The sequence below is a fragment of the Argiope bruennichi genome, chromosome X1 (genome assembly GCF_947563725.1).
Source record: "Argiope bruennichi chromosome X1, qqArgBrue1.1, whole genome shotgun sequence".
Classification (NCBI taxonomy): domain Eukaryota; kingdom Metazoa; phylum Arthropoda; class Arachnida; order Araneae; family Araneidae; genus Argiope; species Argiope bruennichi.
The window spans coordinates 105126755-105144047 of record NC_079162.1 but is presented as its reverse complement, the minus strand read 5'-3'; the positions used below and the strand labels follow the sequence as shown (position 1 = coordinate 105144047).

General features: G+C 29.2%; 1 long non-coding RNA gene across 4 annotated transcripts in view; it reads right to left on the bottom strand.

Annotated features, from left to right (window-relative positions):
• The window catches only part of LOC129958618 (uncharacterized), a 246249-nt gene that overhangs the window by 147112 nt on the left and 81844 nt on the right, over positions 1-17293 (bottom strand). For all 4 annotated transcript variants that reach the window (XR_008783268.1, XR_008783266.1, XR_008783267.1 and 1 more), the window contains exon 3: positions 15089-15137. This is a non-coding gene — a long non-coding RNA (uncharacterized LOC129958618). The remainder of the gene's footprint in view (positions 1-15088; positions 15138-17293) is intronic.

Here is a 17293-nt window from a genome sequence, read left to right as displayed (position 1 = left end):
GCCACAAGTTATACATTTCTGCTAGAATAGTTAGTTAGAATTAGTTCCATTGAACTAATGCCGATTTTATACACTCTCGGACCATATGAGTAGCACATAATTATTTCGTCTGTATCTGGGAACAACAATCTTTATCATCATTTCAAATAAAGCAGCTTTAGCAGTTGCTACATCTGTAAAGGTCCTTAGCAATCCATCAGCCAATGCAAAATTGAATGGATCGCCAAAGGAATGTTGTAGCCTTCTGCTTATTTCTTATTCTTTATACAGAAATGCTTACCTACTTCCCTATGGTTAGCAGAATTATGACACAGAGAAAGAATTGACACCTTTACGAGCAGGATTTGAATTCATCGGGATATCCATTCTGGTAAAATTGTAGGAGTTTGTAGACATGATTAGTCGCCTAGTCTCTAACATGATCACAATTCAGACCACAAAAAATAATGAATATTTTACATCATAAAATCAAGACTCTGACTGATATTATCAAGCAAAAAATATCTGTATCAAGTATTAGACTTTAATATGGTTGTCTTACAACAAACATGATTAATTCTACAAACAATGTTTCCGTGGGTATACGATTTTTTTATCCGTCAGACAAAATTTCCTCAAAACTTGCCATATAGAAAATTTTGACTAATTTTTCACGCTAACAAGGAATTTTTGAAATGCAGATTAATAAATATTTAATTTAAAATTGTGAGCTCTGTGCGAATTATTTAAATTTGCGACACAAACAAAATCGCACAAAAAAAATGGCACAGTTTAGCCAAGATAGGCTCTTGTGCCATTAAACCTCATAAACCGCACAAAAAAAACGCACATTGTAAACTTACATAGAGCTCATAAGTAATAGCGCTAAATCATTACTTATTCAAGCGAGCTAGAACTCCGGAAAAAAAAAAAGCACCCTTAAATGAGACAGTGAATGCTTAGTAAAATAAATACATTAGCTTTTAACAATGTTATTATCGCCATTGTATTAAATTTAAATGAAAAATAATAGCTTTTTAAAAATTATGAAAAGAACACGCTGAATCCTAAATTTATAAATATAGTAATTGCCATCCGATTTGGCCAAAGCAAATGTATTTAGTTTTGTCCCGTTTTGACGTCAATGCAGACATTTTAATTTTGAAACGAAGGTAAATTTTGAGAAGTATGCTTGAGTTAGAGTTCTTTGACTCAACTTTCACTCCATACGGAAGAGAGAAAATATTAGATCCTCAATCCATTTAACATGCATCAGGCTTACATCTGGCGTATCTTAACTTATTAACGGCGAAACTTCCGTGGTACTAGATCTCAATTCCGCTAAAGCCCAGATGCGATTAGAATATTAAAGTAAATATCTGAAGTTGAATTGAAATACAAATCTTGAACAGAGCAATTTAATTCTGCAATTATTATTATTACCCTTGTAAGAAAGATAAAATGCTCATGAAGCCCATCTTTGTCTTGCTTAAAATTGATTTAAAAAAAAGATTGGTACAAATAATTTAAACCTATTTTATGACTGAAGATTCATATTCAAAATGAAGTAATTCGTCATTTTAGAATTTTATGATTCTTTCAATTACCATTCGAAATTTTAATTATGATTTTTAATTTCACACACGTTTCTGTAAAATTAACTTTATCAACATAGTCATATTTCATATTGGTACTTAATAATTAATCTTATTTTATATAGTGGGGTCTGAACGAAAAATCAGAAATCAGTTTAAACTAGGTTGTGGATTATTAATAGTTGAGATAAATTTTCTGATCTGCATAAAAAGATGTAATTTTAAAAAATAGATGAAAAGTATTGTAAAAATTATTCAAGGCCTGCGCAATCTAAGCTCGGGCTAGGTCACTAAGCCTTCAGGACCAACAATTTATGAAACTTTTTTTTTTTCGAGAATTAGGAAGACATTTTTCTTTAAATGAAATAAGAATATCTTCGACTTTGCGAAGTGCCTCAAGGAATAGTATTTTTCAAAATATTTCTGTCTAAACAAAGATGCTAAGATTTATTTGCATGCTGAACTTTAACTTTTGTTCTTCTTTCGCGGTTTTGTCGAAGAAATTAATGCATTAAGCGGATCACACTTGACTTGACCTTCGAGATAAAAGTATTTCACGATTTCCTGGCACACACTCATACATCTGGGGTAGAATTTAACACTTGAAATTGAAAATAGAAGCAGTCAGATTCAAAATTCGAAACAAATCATATCACCATAATTAATATTATATATTCATGCTGCCTGTTGTAAAGTAAAAAATTTCTGAAAAGATCTTATTTTCTCCCTCTTTTTTCAAAATGCAATTTTTCCTTAAACAATTTTACTTCGTAGATATCAAAAATCTGAAAAATGATTTGATCCCCCATCTTTCCAGGCCTCTTTTTTTTTTTTTTTTTTAAATAAAACACACTTTGTTTGCCAGATTTAGACAAAATTAGCTGGAATTAAATCCTTTTTCGCGGTTAAGCAAAAGCTACGTTTGGACATCAGCCCATAATTTTCAACAATTGCCCAATCACAAAGATGGCTCCTTAATTGGAACCTCTCTTCAAATCTTCAGATTTCATCAATACAAGAATGTGTGCCCCACGAAAAATCTAATGTTCTCCAAGGTATGATCCACGTTTGACGAAATCATGCCTCGAACCTGCAAATTCTTGATGTCGTAGGTGATGCTCTGGCATCACACCACAGCGTTCCAGCATACTTCGCAGATAGGCCATTTAAATATTTTTTAATACTAAACAAAATATGCAAAAAATAAATTAATTAATTTAAAAAAAGTTACACTGGCCGGAAAAATAGAAGAATGACAGCATCTATTATAAAAGTGATGTATAAATATAATAAAATGGCTATGTCCTTTCGTATTGGAACACGTGCTTTAGAAACTACAACACCATCTAGCATCAAAATTCGAAGCTGGCGTTTTTTATCGCAAAAACAGTGCGAAATATGAAGAAAGAATCAATTTCAGAATTATAGAGTAACATCGATTTAGCACGAAAAAATGCCGCACGCAAAACAATGCTAATGAAAAAACGCACGAGATGCGCATTTGTTTGGTCATGATTTTGAGTTTTGTAGATTTCGAAGTGATCCTGTTTGTTTCAACTCCGGAATATTGCCAATAATGACGAATCGAAACCACTTTCAGTTAGAAGGATAAATGAGTCTAATAACATATAAGTGCTCTCTGTTTCTTTTTTTCGGGATCTCTACTTTTGGAAATAGTAACCAAATAAACTGATGTTTTATTCGTTTATTTCTTAATATTAAGTGGTAAAATGTGCCTTTTCGTCCTAAATCAATGCCGCTTTACAACTCTGTAACTGACACTCACAATTTCCACGCTAGGTGGCACTGGAAGTGGTCTCATCCTGAAATGCAGAGCCACTTTAACTAGAGACCGCTTTTATGACTATGGCTGTGCCGTTCTGAAGCTATAAGTGGGAAGGAGATTGGCTTTAATGGGTACCAATGTATTTCAGGAGTAAGAAATCATAGTATTTGAAAGTTTTAAAACACTTTATCAAAAGATTCTTCTTCTTTCATTTTATAATAAAAATTTTAATTTCATATGAAGGTTTTTGGTTTATTTCATAATTAAGCTCTATAAACTATTTCCAGCCATTTGTAACTATGAGTTATTTTCTAATAATACCTTTCAGAGGATTAACATGAATTATCTTACATACCATGCGTGAATGTGTTAAAATGAACACCAGACATGAAAGACAACAACAACAAAAAAAATGCATAATTAGTTTTGTTTATTGGAGCAAAAAATGTTGAATAAATGGCTGGAAATGATTTAATACTACTTACTAATAAAGAGATGTCCAGAGCCGATCTAATCTGCTCCATCCATTACAGACGCAATTTCGGTTTCATCCGAGAAATAAATTGTCGCTAAATAAACTAAGTAAAATTTAGGTTGTCAACTTTGATGGATCTGATGGAACAACCAGGATCATCTAAATAATGGAAAGATTTAACGAATACCCACTGATAAGATATAGAGGCAATGGTTTTAGTTTAGGGATTTATTGTCAAAGAACAGGGATTTTCAGAAAATGTTAGTATTAAACAGATTTAGTTGTCTCGCGGTTTTGAATCTTCCTCTTACCACAGTAGCAAGGATTTAAATGTATTTGGAGTTTTCTCCTGAAGGACTTCTCCTGAAAGACTGTTTTATATTATTTGGTACTAATCTTCCAAAAGATTAGTTGTTTGCCAAGTTCTAAAATTGGAAACAGTCATTAAAATTGTGAATATTTGTTTCGAGTGTTTTAAAAATTAAAAAAATTTCCATCTGTATTAATTCTTTCTTTTTGTAGAAATGTCTTCCTTAGAAGTCAGTGACATTTTTTTAGCGCTCACTTTTGAAAAACTTATTTTTTGAGTCGAATACAATTTTCCGAAAATTTTTGGCAAATTGTTCAATGAGGTAAAATTTTCTTTCTCTTTCATGGGTTCTAATGTTCAGCCAAGACATGCTATTTAAATATAATAGTTAAGTTTTTGTGTTCCATAATTATTATATCACGTTAATATATTGTTCACCCCTTTTTAGATTATTTATAAGGTTTTAATGAGCGGTATGTCATTTTCTTATCCATTGTTTTTTAAAGCTCTGTTAATACGTATGACATAAAAAAATTTCGATTTTTTTTTTCCCCTACAGGAATTTAAAATCAGATTTTTCTCTTTAAACTTTAACTACTTAATTTATCTTAATGATTATATATTTTTTTTTTATAAATAAGGTTTTATTTATCCTTTAGCGTCAATTTTTACAAAAAAAAAATAAATAAATTTAAAAAAAAATTGGATTTTTTTTTACCGTTAACATACTATTTTAATGTATATGATAAATTTGAAATTTTATTCATTAAGTAAACATGAAAGTTTTTTTTAATAAAATATCAGTAAAGTATGTAAAGATATTATTTATAAAATATGATATTTATGGACGACGACAGGATGGAGGTTAATGCCTACTATACCATACACGGGATTCAAAGGGATTAAATTGGATTAATTATTCTAAAAATGAAGGCATGTATCTTGTTATTTACTAATTACTTTTATTTTGAAGTTGTTTAAATCCTTAGTATAAAATTTTATCAATAATAATTTTGTCCTGTTTGTTCTTATTTTTGCATTTATTGCATATGTTCTGTCTATATTTGAATCAAGCGCTGAAGCAAGTTTCAGTAAGAACCTTTGAAGTATTAAATATTTCATTGCATTTTTAATCGGGGAAAGCGACCTGTAATTTTCATTAATTCTGGAAATGGAGAACGCTAAAATCATTTCTGCATCTGATTATTAGTTTTTAAACATTTTACAAGTAAAAAAGAAAATATCTAACGTAATATAAAATATATCACTGAACTCTGCTGAATGTTATTTTAAATAGTTTTTATTATAATCCATTAATAATGACAGTTTTGCTTTCTTATTTACTTTAAAATTTTAGCAAAAAGAAAATGCTTAACTTTTGTAAAAAGGTTTATGACTGAAAGATTTCATGAAATTCTATGGACTTATGAAAGATAACAAATATTATTTAGATAAAGATCAAGACAACAATTATCTGAGACAGTTAGCACAAAGAATCAGTTTAGTTTAATTTGAATGACACCTTGCTTTTCAGCTATTCGAGAGCAATTTAGACGACGGAGTTTGAACCTGGTTTAACTGTTTAACAATCATTATAAATATCGAGGTTTTAAGCAAAACATTTCTTAAAATATGGATGAAAGGTATCACTTTGCCACTATTCGTATTAAAAAGTGCTGCTGTAAAAAGTATTGAAGAGCATCCTGAGAAAAAGAGTCTCATTACAATTGTTGAGATAGACTAGCTATTATAGTCCTCCATGTCGCCTCTTTTGAGCCCTTGTATTTTACACATGAATTATTACAACACACACACACACACACACACACACACACACACACACACACACACACAGGATTGTTATTTCAATTATAACTTTTTTTTTTTTTTTTTTTTTTTCAAATCTTGGTTAATCAAGCCTGAAAATAGTTACTACGTTCCTGCATCAAATTTTCATAATTCAAATTGTTTTACAGAAATGCAAAATTTTGTCACTTGTCAAAAGTGTTTGGATTTTATCATGTTTGTCCAAACATTCTAAATTAAGCACTATGGGATTGGAAACGGTTCTAATCCTGTCATTTAGCATTTTGTTACATTCCTTTTCAATGAATTGTCTGTATTCTTTGATTGTCACTTACCGTGAATTATGAATATTATGCTTTATATATCCGCATTTTCTTGCGTAAAAATGAATTATAAATGCCCTCAGCAAAAATGAATTTATTGAAAGAAAAAAATGGCAGAATATTAATCTGAGAAGAAATCTAGAACATTTTAGAAGCTTCTCTTCAAATCTTTCATAGCATTTATATCACTCAATCCAACAGATATAACTGAATAAGTAACATGAGTCACTTTTAAACGCAGAATGGAAACGGGTAAAAATGAATTATAAATGCTTTTAGTAAAAATGAATTTATTCAAAGAAAAGAAAAATGGCAAGAATTATCATCGCCAGTCAAATTATCAAACTTTAAATAGAATAAAAATTAGTTTTATACAGCTATATTTTTCTTGCGTCATAGCTGGAAAATGCCAAAATTTTACTTAATTTTTTCTAATTAATTGAAATTCTACTTAAAATATTTTTAAAAAATTGATCCAGGGTGCAGATTTCCATCTTCCAAAATGTAACTGAGCCAAATTTGGTAGCTCTAACTATAACGGTCTATCCTGTTGAGCGGCAACAAATACATACACACATGAATTCATCTTTATTATTAGAGAGATAAGAATACTGCCCTCAGATACCGTATATAAAAACTGCCGTATTTTGATTTTCATTCCTTTTTTATGTGAGGCATTACATTTACGTTTATTTATATTCCATACGGGAAAATACGAAAAAATATCGCTTGAATATGGAAAAGATTTCACATTTTTAGACAAAAGAATAATTGAAGACTTACGCTTCTTCGAAATTTACACTTAAATATGACAACTTTCAAATATTTAGCATTTTCACCTTACTTTTCACAAAATAAAATCGCAACAACTTTCACAATCAATACTAGTATTCATAGAAAGGCTAAACGAAAGATGAAGGACAGTAATACATTAAATGTCCAACCGGATTCATGTATTTTAGAGTTTGAAATGTCCCTAATCAGTTTATGTTTTTCTTTTATTACCTAGAATTAAAAAAAAAATCTATTAAAGGCACTTTCGAAAAAGAGGCAAAAAATAAACGTCTTAGCTAATTTTTTTAAATGTCTTTTGGTATAGTATGGATATATAGCTTCAGATAATAATTCACAAATTTGCAGAAGGGAAGAAAGAAAGAGTTTTTGCAACTACAATTCTTTAAAGGATTATTTTAATGCACTCAAAAGAAATTAATTTGAATCTAGGAACAAAGAGATAAAATTTCGTTTGCTATAGAAATCGAAAAACCAGATCTTTTTCTCGCAAACGGCATGTTTTATCTTACTAATGACTCTAAAAAAGTACAAAAACTTTCCGATGACAAATTAAGTAACATTCGTTTAAGAAGTCGCTAAAACATGTCCAAAGAAATTTAAATTGGACACGCCAAAAACAGTGAATAAGAAAAGAACTTCATCATCACTTTTTGTCCCTCCTATTTTGGTCAGTAAAGACACAAAAGACTGTACACAAGAAACGGAGAAAAAATGTTCCACTCTTAATGACTAAAATATTGATCTCTTAAAGAGAACAAAAGATTCTTGCTGAGAATTAGAAAGAGGAAGGGAAAAAAATCTTTTTAAAGAAAGAAAGAAGTAGAACCTGAAGGATGGAGGAAATCCATCATGTTAGCACATACCACTAAAGGTAGTGAAAAAGACAAAGAAAACTAGAGAAGTTTACCACCCAGTCCAATATGGCGGACTTTAATTGCTTTAGGTTTTGGTGAGGCTTCAAATGTGCGTGACACAGTTCGAAAGAAAATGTTTCTTATTTTTCTAGAAACTGCCTTCTACTTTTGTTTTCAACAACAAGCTACTGCTGTTTTCTAGGGAACGATCAAAAAATATGTTCATAGATCTTTCTTAATTTTGGACAATTTTAGAAACTGAATTTAGTCATAAAAAATCTATAATAATACATCTAAATTTTTGGTAATAATTTTTTTCTTTGCTTTACAGTTATATCATATTTATGCATGTTTCATTTTCATTTTTTTTAACCACATTGAAAAATTAGAATTTTTAATTTAAGCAAGCATTTATGAAATTTTCTTTTCCTTAAATCGATAACCGAAAATAACACTTTTAAATAAAAGACATTTGAAGATTTTGAAGACATTTTAGAATTTTCGAAAAAACAAACTCTTCTATTCTTTTTGGGAATGAAATAACTCAATATGGGTGTTATTTATAATATTTTTAGAAAAAAAAAGTAAGAGGCATTTTTTCGCAAAAGTTTGAATAGTAACTTCAATAAATTAGTAACCTATAAATATCGTCTGTTGCAACAAAGGAATAAAAAATTTTCCTTATTTTTTATATTAATTTGTTTTTAGAATGAATGTCTGTATATCTCAAAGATAAAGAAAATATTGTTTGATAGTATATTATCTAATATGCTTCGGTTAAGTGATAAAAGATATTTTAAACCATTTTTTTCTATCGAGATGTTATCTTAAAATGAAAGTAATGATAAAATTTGACAAATAAGTTGTAATTTTAGATGTAATTAAATGGCTAAGTTAAAGAACATGCATTATAATAGATGTCATTTGAAATATTTTCGCTACATCATGCCCAGGATATGTTATAGACAACGTTTCTGATTTCATCTGGATATTAAAAAGCTCTGGACACATAATATGCAGATAATAATAGCTTTGCATAATATGGGTAAAGAATTAACAATACAGTAAAATACCCCTATATTTAAACACTTAAATTTCAAATATATTCGTAATGTTTTCACTCTCTTTGACATGAGATCTAATTAATAACATTTTGAAGAAGGAAAAAAAAATGTTTATTTTTTTATACTAGCCTAATTTATTTCCGAGGAATAAAAAGAATATAAAAGGTATTCGATATGTAAAATGTCGATTCCCAATTACGTTTTAAATTATAATAAAAAAATTCAAAATAATTATCAGTATAGACTTGCAAATTTACTCTAGTCAACCATGGAAATGAATCGCTCACGGTTTCCATCCTTCATTTTGATCTTGAAATAGATGAGGTAAATGAATATCGAACCCTGTTTATCATCTTAGAACTATTAATTTACCCCCTCTTCCCTATTGCTTTTCTTTTCTCGAACAGAACCCCCCGCCCCCCTTCTGTTTCCCGCTGCGGGGCAAAATGCTTAGTGAAGATTAAGTCCCGCGCTTCAGCAAGGAACTTTGAAGGTCATGTGATCAAGACAGAGATTTTTTCTTAAATATTATTTACATAATGAAATGTAAATTTTTCTCGATATTTTTTGTGTCTAGAAATTCTGTGTTGTTTTTGTTTTTGATTATTTACCAGAAAACTTCTATCCATGCATAATAAAAAGAAACTTAATGATATTAGATTGTTAATGTTTCTTAACGTAATTACTTACATCATTTTTCATTATAAGAATTCATATTTCGATACACTAATGCATTAAAAAGTCGAATTCGATAGTAGCTTCGAGCGAAGACTTTTCTCTATTTGTTTATTTTTAATACTCTTTGTTTATTTTTAGAATGAAGATAAAACATTAATAGGAAAATATAAATGAAAATTGAAATGAAAAATTATTTATGTCTTGTGAAAAGAATTAGACAAACCTCTCAAATAAAACGAACTCTTAAGATTAAAATCAAAGTATTTTTTGGAAACATAGAAATCAACACTCGAATTTAAGAAACAAAATTTCTTCTATCAAATTTTAAATATATTACATATTAATCGAAAGACGTTTCAGAAAACTGAAATGTTGAAGTCCAATAAAGGGTTTACAGAAATCATATTCAACAAAGTATGCGGACATTTTGTTTAGAAATGCCCGAATTTTTTTTCCCCATTCAAATTATTAAAAAAAATCCTAATATATTTTTTCAAGAAATTTTAATGAATTAAAATGTAAGACAATTTTAAATATACTTGCAATCTATATCCATTCCTATTTGAAAGGAATTTGATCTGCACTTCAATTAAGAAAATGGAATATAAACAATTTTCACATTTTCTAAAATTATTTTATATCTAATGAAATTAGTTTTTGCCTTCAGCAATAAAATCACTGTTTTAAGTGAAGAAGATGCTTAAATTCATACTTATTTACTTCACTTTATATATAATCAATAGTAAGGAAGATAATTGCTTGAAAATTATGTTTTCTTTTTTTGTCAGCATGATAATAAGACAATAATGCTCAAATAATGTTTTTCTTTCCAACAGCTGCGTTCTGCAGTCGATACACGTAAGGAATTATGTATGATTTTTTTACGCTTTACACGTTTCTGGCTTGATAGCTGTATCTGTTTAACATAGCTTAACATAAATTTCACAACACAAATGTTAAAAAAAAAAGAAATCAGTGAAAAAACGTAACTCTATACTTATCTTGTACTTAGATGAAACCCGAAAATAAAAGATGAAAGAAAAACATATCTGAAATACAGAGCAAGCAGGTAATTATTGTCATTTTACAGATAATCGCAGGGACAGTGACAAGAATTGCGATTGGTTCGTGTATGCGGAGCTACTCCAAAGATGAATGGTTCCCTGGTCGGCCTGTCATAACTAGAGACAGCCTTGCCCCAAAGAATATGTTTCCCCCAGGCTACAGAGTATAAGAAGAAGCCGCTGGGTTATTCCATTTTTCATTCTTATTCTTGACAGTATTTACAGGGACTTGTACTCAAACCTCGCATTGTTCTAAATAGAAACAGAATGGAAAAGATGAGAAATATTAATAATGGAAGAAAGTTTTCTTCGACAGAATGAAATTGTTGCCAAGATTATCCGATTCCCGTAGAAGAAGAAGAAAGAATCTGCTGTACAACTAACTCTTTCAATTTTGGAATTTTATTTTCTCTATTCATTTTTCTTCACTACATTTCACTCTCTAGAACCCAATTCTATGAAGTTAAACACAGACTGTAAAAAATTTTTCAATTCTCTCTAAATCAAGGAACTTTCAAATAAATACACATTTGCTGCAACATCCCTTTTCTGTTTATTCTTGAATTGTACAAACTCTCAGGGAGATCTATTTTGTACCAATTTGCATTTGTTCTTTATTTAAAGAAAAAAAAAAACCCTACCATTTCAACTCACTCAAAATGTATGAGTTCGATATACTTGCATATACATATACATAAGCATGCATATGCATACTTGCATATACATAAAACACAACAATTTCAAAAGTATTTTAACGTGAGGAATTTCAGGATCAAACTCACAGCTTTGTATTGTTGAAAATTAAACCATCTTAACACTCAAATCTCAAATTATTTTTAACGATTGGGGTGTAAGAAGAAAATAATTATTTCATTATGATATAGAAATGACATAGACAATAGACAGACAATTATTTCACCAGCCCAAAAACTGAATGAAAATCAGTTATTGGAAAATCGAAGAAATTGCTTTCTCATTAACTTTTGAATGAGAAAATTTTTATTTTAAATTAAAACCCCTTTAGGTATCCAATTAATCTTGACTCTATATCTATTATTTAATTAGTTATTAATTTTAAAATTGATAAGAGTTTGGCATCTTAGAGATAAAAAAATGGACTTGTTAAGATGTAATTAAAGGGAAACAAATATTTAAAACCAAAAAAGTTTTATCATCTATTTTTCAGCAACAAATAAAAACAATAGATTTCAATAATTAAAGAAAAATAATTAGTTTTATTAATCGTCATGATCGTGGTCTTCGTGATCTAGACTACAGTAGCCGCTTATGATAGTGTTGTAAAAAGCTTTAAATTCATCTAGAATGGATACTAATAGTTTCTTGACGTCATTAGTTTTGTTTTTATTTAATGCAAGAAACCTGCTTGGGTAGAGAGACGTATTAGGTAGTTCAATAACTTTTCTTCTATTGTCTTTCAGTCGAAATATTTTCATTGATAAAGCGTCAATAAAATCTTGAACGACCAATTTAGACAATTCTCACTAACCTGGCTTAAAGGATTTCTATCTCAATGTGCGTGTACCTCTAAAGAATCGATTCGTGAAAAAGGTCGATTTTCAAAAATAATGATACGTAGCATTTCTGAAATAGGAGATATGTCTAAAACTCAACGTTATAAATTATTTCCTCGCTTAAATTTCTTATATTGCTATTGAAAAGTTTCAAAGTAAATTATTGCTACGAAATCAAATAAAGTGAAACCGAAAAATAAATGATGAAAGTTTGCAGAAACAAAAAATAAAAACGAAACTTTGAAATGAACAATATAAGTTTGCAATTCTTATTTAATGACATACAGTATCACATACTAAGCTAGCTTTGTTGAAATTTTTAGCGTCCCCACTTGGAATCATGAATGCACTGAATGCATCACAAATTATAAACAGATTCAGCAGCACAATATGGTTAAAAAAATGAGTCAAGGATTGACCAAAGAGGAACTAAAAATACTTGAAAAACATACATTTACAGTGTTTTTTAGGAGTGTTCACTACAAGAAATAGTACTTTACAGGAAATATTCAGGGATATGCCTTAAAAAATATCATTTTTTTTCATTAATAATGAAACAAAGAATAAACCAGCTAGCAAATAAATAAATTTTAGCTTAATAGTCATAAATTTTTTTAGAAAGTAGCAAATGCAAAATTCTTTTCTTTTCTTTTTTCTTTTTTTAAAAGCATGTCTCTTTCATGATTTTCTTGTACTACTATTAATTATCTGAAAAGTACTAAACCAGAATAACATGGTTAATTTGAGATAACTAAAAAAACACACAATTTCAATATAATTTTGAATATCACAATATTCCATAAATTGCATTTTTTTTTCAATGATTATTGGCCGTTTAGGAAACTACATCACGCTTCTAAATATATTCAAAAAACTAGCGTAACGGGCAGAAAATAAATAACAGAGAGAGTTTCACGTCAATTTGAAATTGTTTAATGAAATAACCTGAAAGAATACTCTTTTCCTGAATCGCACTCATATATATATACAACATTCTTTGAGATTATAATAATAATAATAATTTTCTGAATTTTTCCAGATCAGCGGTTGAAGGGTGTAACGTGTTACTTGAAGGTGGTCCTAAATTTTCAGAAGTGTCAATATTTTATTTAAAATCATATCCATTATACGAATAAAAGGAAAAAATTGTACAGGGCATGTTTTTTTAAAGGCAAACTGTAAAACACCAAGTTCTTAAAATATTCGTAAAGCTCATGATTATCAAAAGAGTCCGTTGTAATATGTTAATATGTTAATACTGATTGATTGCATAATACTCTTAATCTTGCAAATTTGCATGTGAAATTATAAATAGGCTTAAATATTAATTGTTCTTGGTGAAAAATACTTCAGGCAATCAGAAAAGGGAAATGGGAATGTATTCGTCACTCAAACTATTTTATTTCTACTAGATAAGTTATTCTTGCTCATAAATTCGTTTTGAATTTATTAAAATTTTATATTTGAGATTATGATCTTTCCCATAAACCCTTAAGATTATAGCATATTTGTAAGAATAACGCCCCGTTTTGAAAATTGATAGGAGTTAATTTATCAAGGAACTCAAAATATTTGTCAGTAATCAGATCATGAGCATGACAGTTCATACCCATATGAAATGTTCATAAAGTTGATATCGTTTCTGATCGCTCATTTTTGTGATCATTTTGTCGCATTGTGTGGAAAAATACCGATGATCAATTGTTTTGTTTTCACTGAAGAAAAACTTCTCGAAGTTCTGAAAGAAATCGTGTACCAAAATAAAGACCAAAGATGTCGAGTAATTAAACCTAAAGTTCTATCGCAGAGAGGGTTTGGAAGTTAATTATAAAATAGTGGAGTAATTAACTTTTTGCTTTGCATTGACAATCTGGCTTGCCTAATGATAATGTACTGAGCCCTTAAAAAAAAGGAAAAAAAAAAAATCAAAAGAAAGTACGAAGACGGCCTTTCTGGAATTACATCAGTCACTTGTGTGAGAGAAAAATGATCAATCATCTTGCTGAGGCATTCCTGCGCTGTTGTAGCCCTGAAATGAACCTAGCAACTACCCAGAACAAATGTAATTCATCTTCTAAGCTATTCATCTATCTTGTGCCGTCCATTGCGGCACCCAGTCATTAGAAGACGAGGGGGGGGGAACAGAGAGAGGAGCGAGTAACGCCCTTTATGCATCACGTGACCTGTCAGTAATCTAGCCAATGGGAGAGCTCTGCTTTTGGCGCATTTTCAGGACGGGGAAAATTTAACGCTGCGTAGGGATTTCTTTCCCAGGTCAACGGTTCAAGGGTGTAACGTGTTACTTGAAGGTGGTCCCTTACGCCCGCTATTTCTAAATATGTGTAATTGTTAACCACAACCGACGCAGAACCGTGTCATTTAAGAATCACAATGCATGAAACGTGATTATCATAAAGCATGAGTTATATATAACGACAAATCGAAATAAAAGCTGGCTGTGAAAGTGATAAGCTGAAGGTTTAATGGAGAATGATTTGGAAACAATCTACGCCCACAGTTTATGAAAAAAATGGAGCTAATTTCTCATGTTACATCCTTTATGGCTTAAGATTCTTTCGATAGTGTGAATATCTTTTCGCTGACAAGGAAAGGAATAGGCAACTGTACTGAACGGAAAAACCTCGTTTTTCTTCATAAATTATTTAACTAGTCTAGCTAAAACATTTTTTTTTTAATTCTTCATATTTATTTTATGAAAAACTTTTTTTTAAAAAATTGATTTAAAAGTTGGGAGGCTTTCCTTTTCTTACAAAATATTTTATAGATAAAACAGAAAATTATTAAGAAAACGAACAAGATAACTTACCTTTGCCTGAAGAGAATGCAAAAGATTCCAAACTCCTCAGAACATACTTCTGAAAAAAAATTCATTGTTGTAAAATTTAGTATATATTCCTACACTGATGCACAAACAGGGAAAAACAATTTTACCAAAATCGCACTGGACCATTAACAAAAAAAAAAAAAAAAAAAAAAAAAAAAAAAAACTGTGCAATAATAGCAAAAATCTCATTTTTTAACACTCATTGTGAAATAAAATTGTTAGCTTTAATTACTTCGATTTACAAACTTAGTAGGTTAGGGTGTGCTGAAAAACATTCGAATCTTGTATATTTAAAACGAATTCAGATACTATTTGTTCTAATTTAAAGTAGTTTTTATATATGTGCTAAAATATTACACTTTCTAGTATTCTTGTTGAAACATAACCATAATTATAAACAATTATCTTCCCAATACTCATTTTTCTATCATCTTCCAAATCGAATGTACCTTCAAAGCAACTTTTAGAATTTTTTGTTGCCATCTGTCTCAATAAATTTCTCTTAAAGTGAATCTCATGTTAAATTTCAGGCACATAAATATCAACAAACTCAAAATGATTCGAAGAGATAACAACAAATTCGAAGACATATAGATATCTCCCCTTTTTAACATATGAGAGAAGAAATTTTATAAAAACATTAGATGGCATTTATGTATATTAAATAAATAATAAACAAAAAAAATTTGCTGTGGCAGAGATTTTTCAGTCCTAGTGTGACGTAAAAATAAGAGCTGTAAGTAGTGCCACAGAAATTTAATTATAAACGTATAAACTTACATTCTATTTCTGCAATGTTAAAACAAAATATTCCTGAAAAATTAAAGCCATTCTCACATTTTAACACTATAAAACATGTTTATCAAGTCAATGGTATATTATAATTGTAAAAAATAAGAGAACATTTTTATTAACATATCAATCCTTGACAGCAAAATGAAAAAATTTAATACACTTGAAGCAAGAAAAAATATCACAGAAAGCGATAAGAGGCCAAAATGTGGATGTTTCAAAATAGGTGGCGAATGAAGAACAAAAAGGCCCGACGAATAATTAAAATGCGAAAAAATAGAAATAAATTAGCAAACTTTAATTCCTTTCAATTAAAAAAAAAACAGCATTTCTGATGAGTGTTTTATTTACAAATTGTAGCAATATTAGACCTTGAAATAGGGGTATGTATTGAATTATAGCATTATATATGGAACAGTTGTTCGCTATATTCACTGAAAGATTTGGGTAGATAAATAGAAAGTTCTGATATCAAATAGATGTATAATTTTGTTATTAATTTCTTTACATTTTCTATTCGCCCTAAGATTATATTTTTTATTCATAATAAATTTACTTTTTCTTGTCTTTAAAAAAATAACTCCTGAAAAATCAAAGCAACAAAAGAAAATTCTTCAATTTAAAAGATAACAACTCTTTCCAAAATAGAATTGGAACATTGTAATTTATTTGGTATTCCAATCAATTGTTTTTTTTATTTTATGAAAACCTTTAAAGCATTAAAATTTTTAATAGATGTTGATTTTAGCAATTTTACAATAATGCTTTGTTTTTAAATTGTCATAAATCGTTTCACATTTATTGTTGCTACATTAACTTTACTGTTACCAGACATAAAACATTCGTTACAAGATAAAGGAAATTTTATCAAACTGATATAATATGATCATTTTCTGCATATATGCCAGATTGAATAAAAGTCACAGAATATCAAAAGAAATATATCCTTGAAGAAAACTACAGAAGTATAATGTCTTTGGTGGAAAGTCATTTAGCGTTGCTTTGACTTAATTGATGGTTTTGAAAAAGTTACAATGTGCATTGTTTACGATTCAACATGAAATATTTCAACGTAGATAAATTTGGATTTAATTAACTATTATAATGTTAAATATCTGTTTCAATCACTAATTGCTTTTACTGAGAAGATTTTGCTTAGCATTCCTTATCAGTAAAAATAACTGCTTAACAAGGCTAAGATTTTAAAACAAGATTATCTCATGCCTTCTTTTTCTAGATCATATGCTTTTTTTCCCCTTGTACTAGATTTGTTTGGAAACAACACATCTCCGAGTTTCAGTAATTCTCAGCAACAAAGGTCCTATTAAAACCGAAGTTGTTTTGTTCTGTTGAAGCAGGTATCTTTGATACTGATCAAAACAAGTCGGAAGAAAC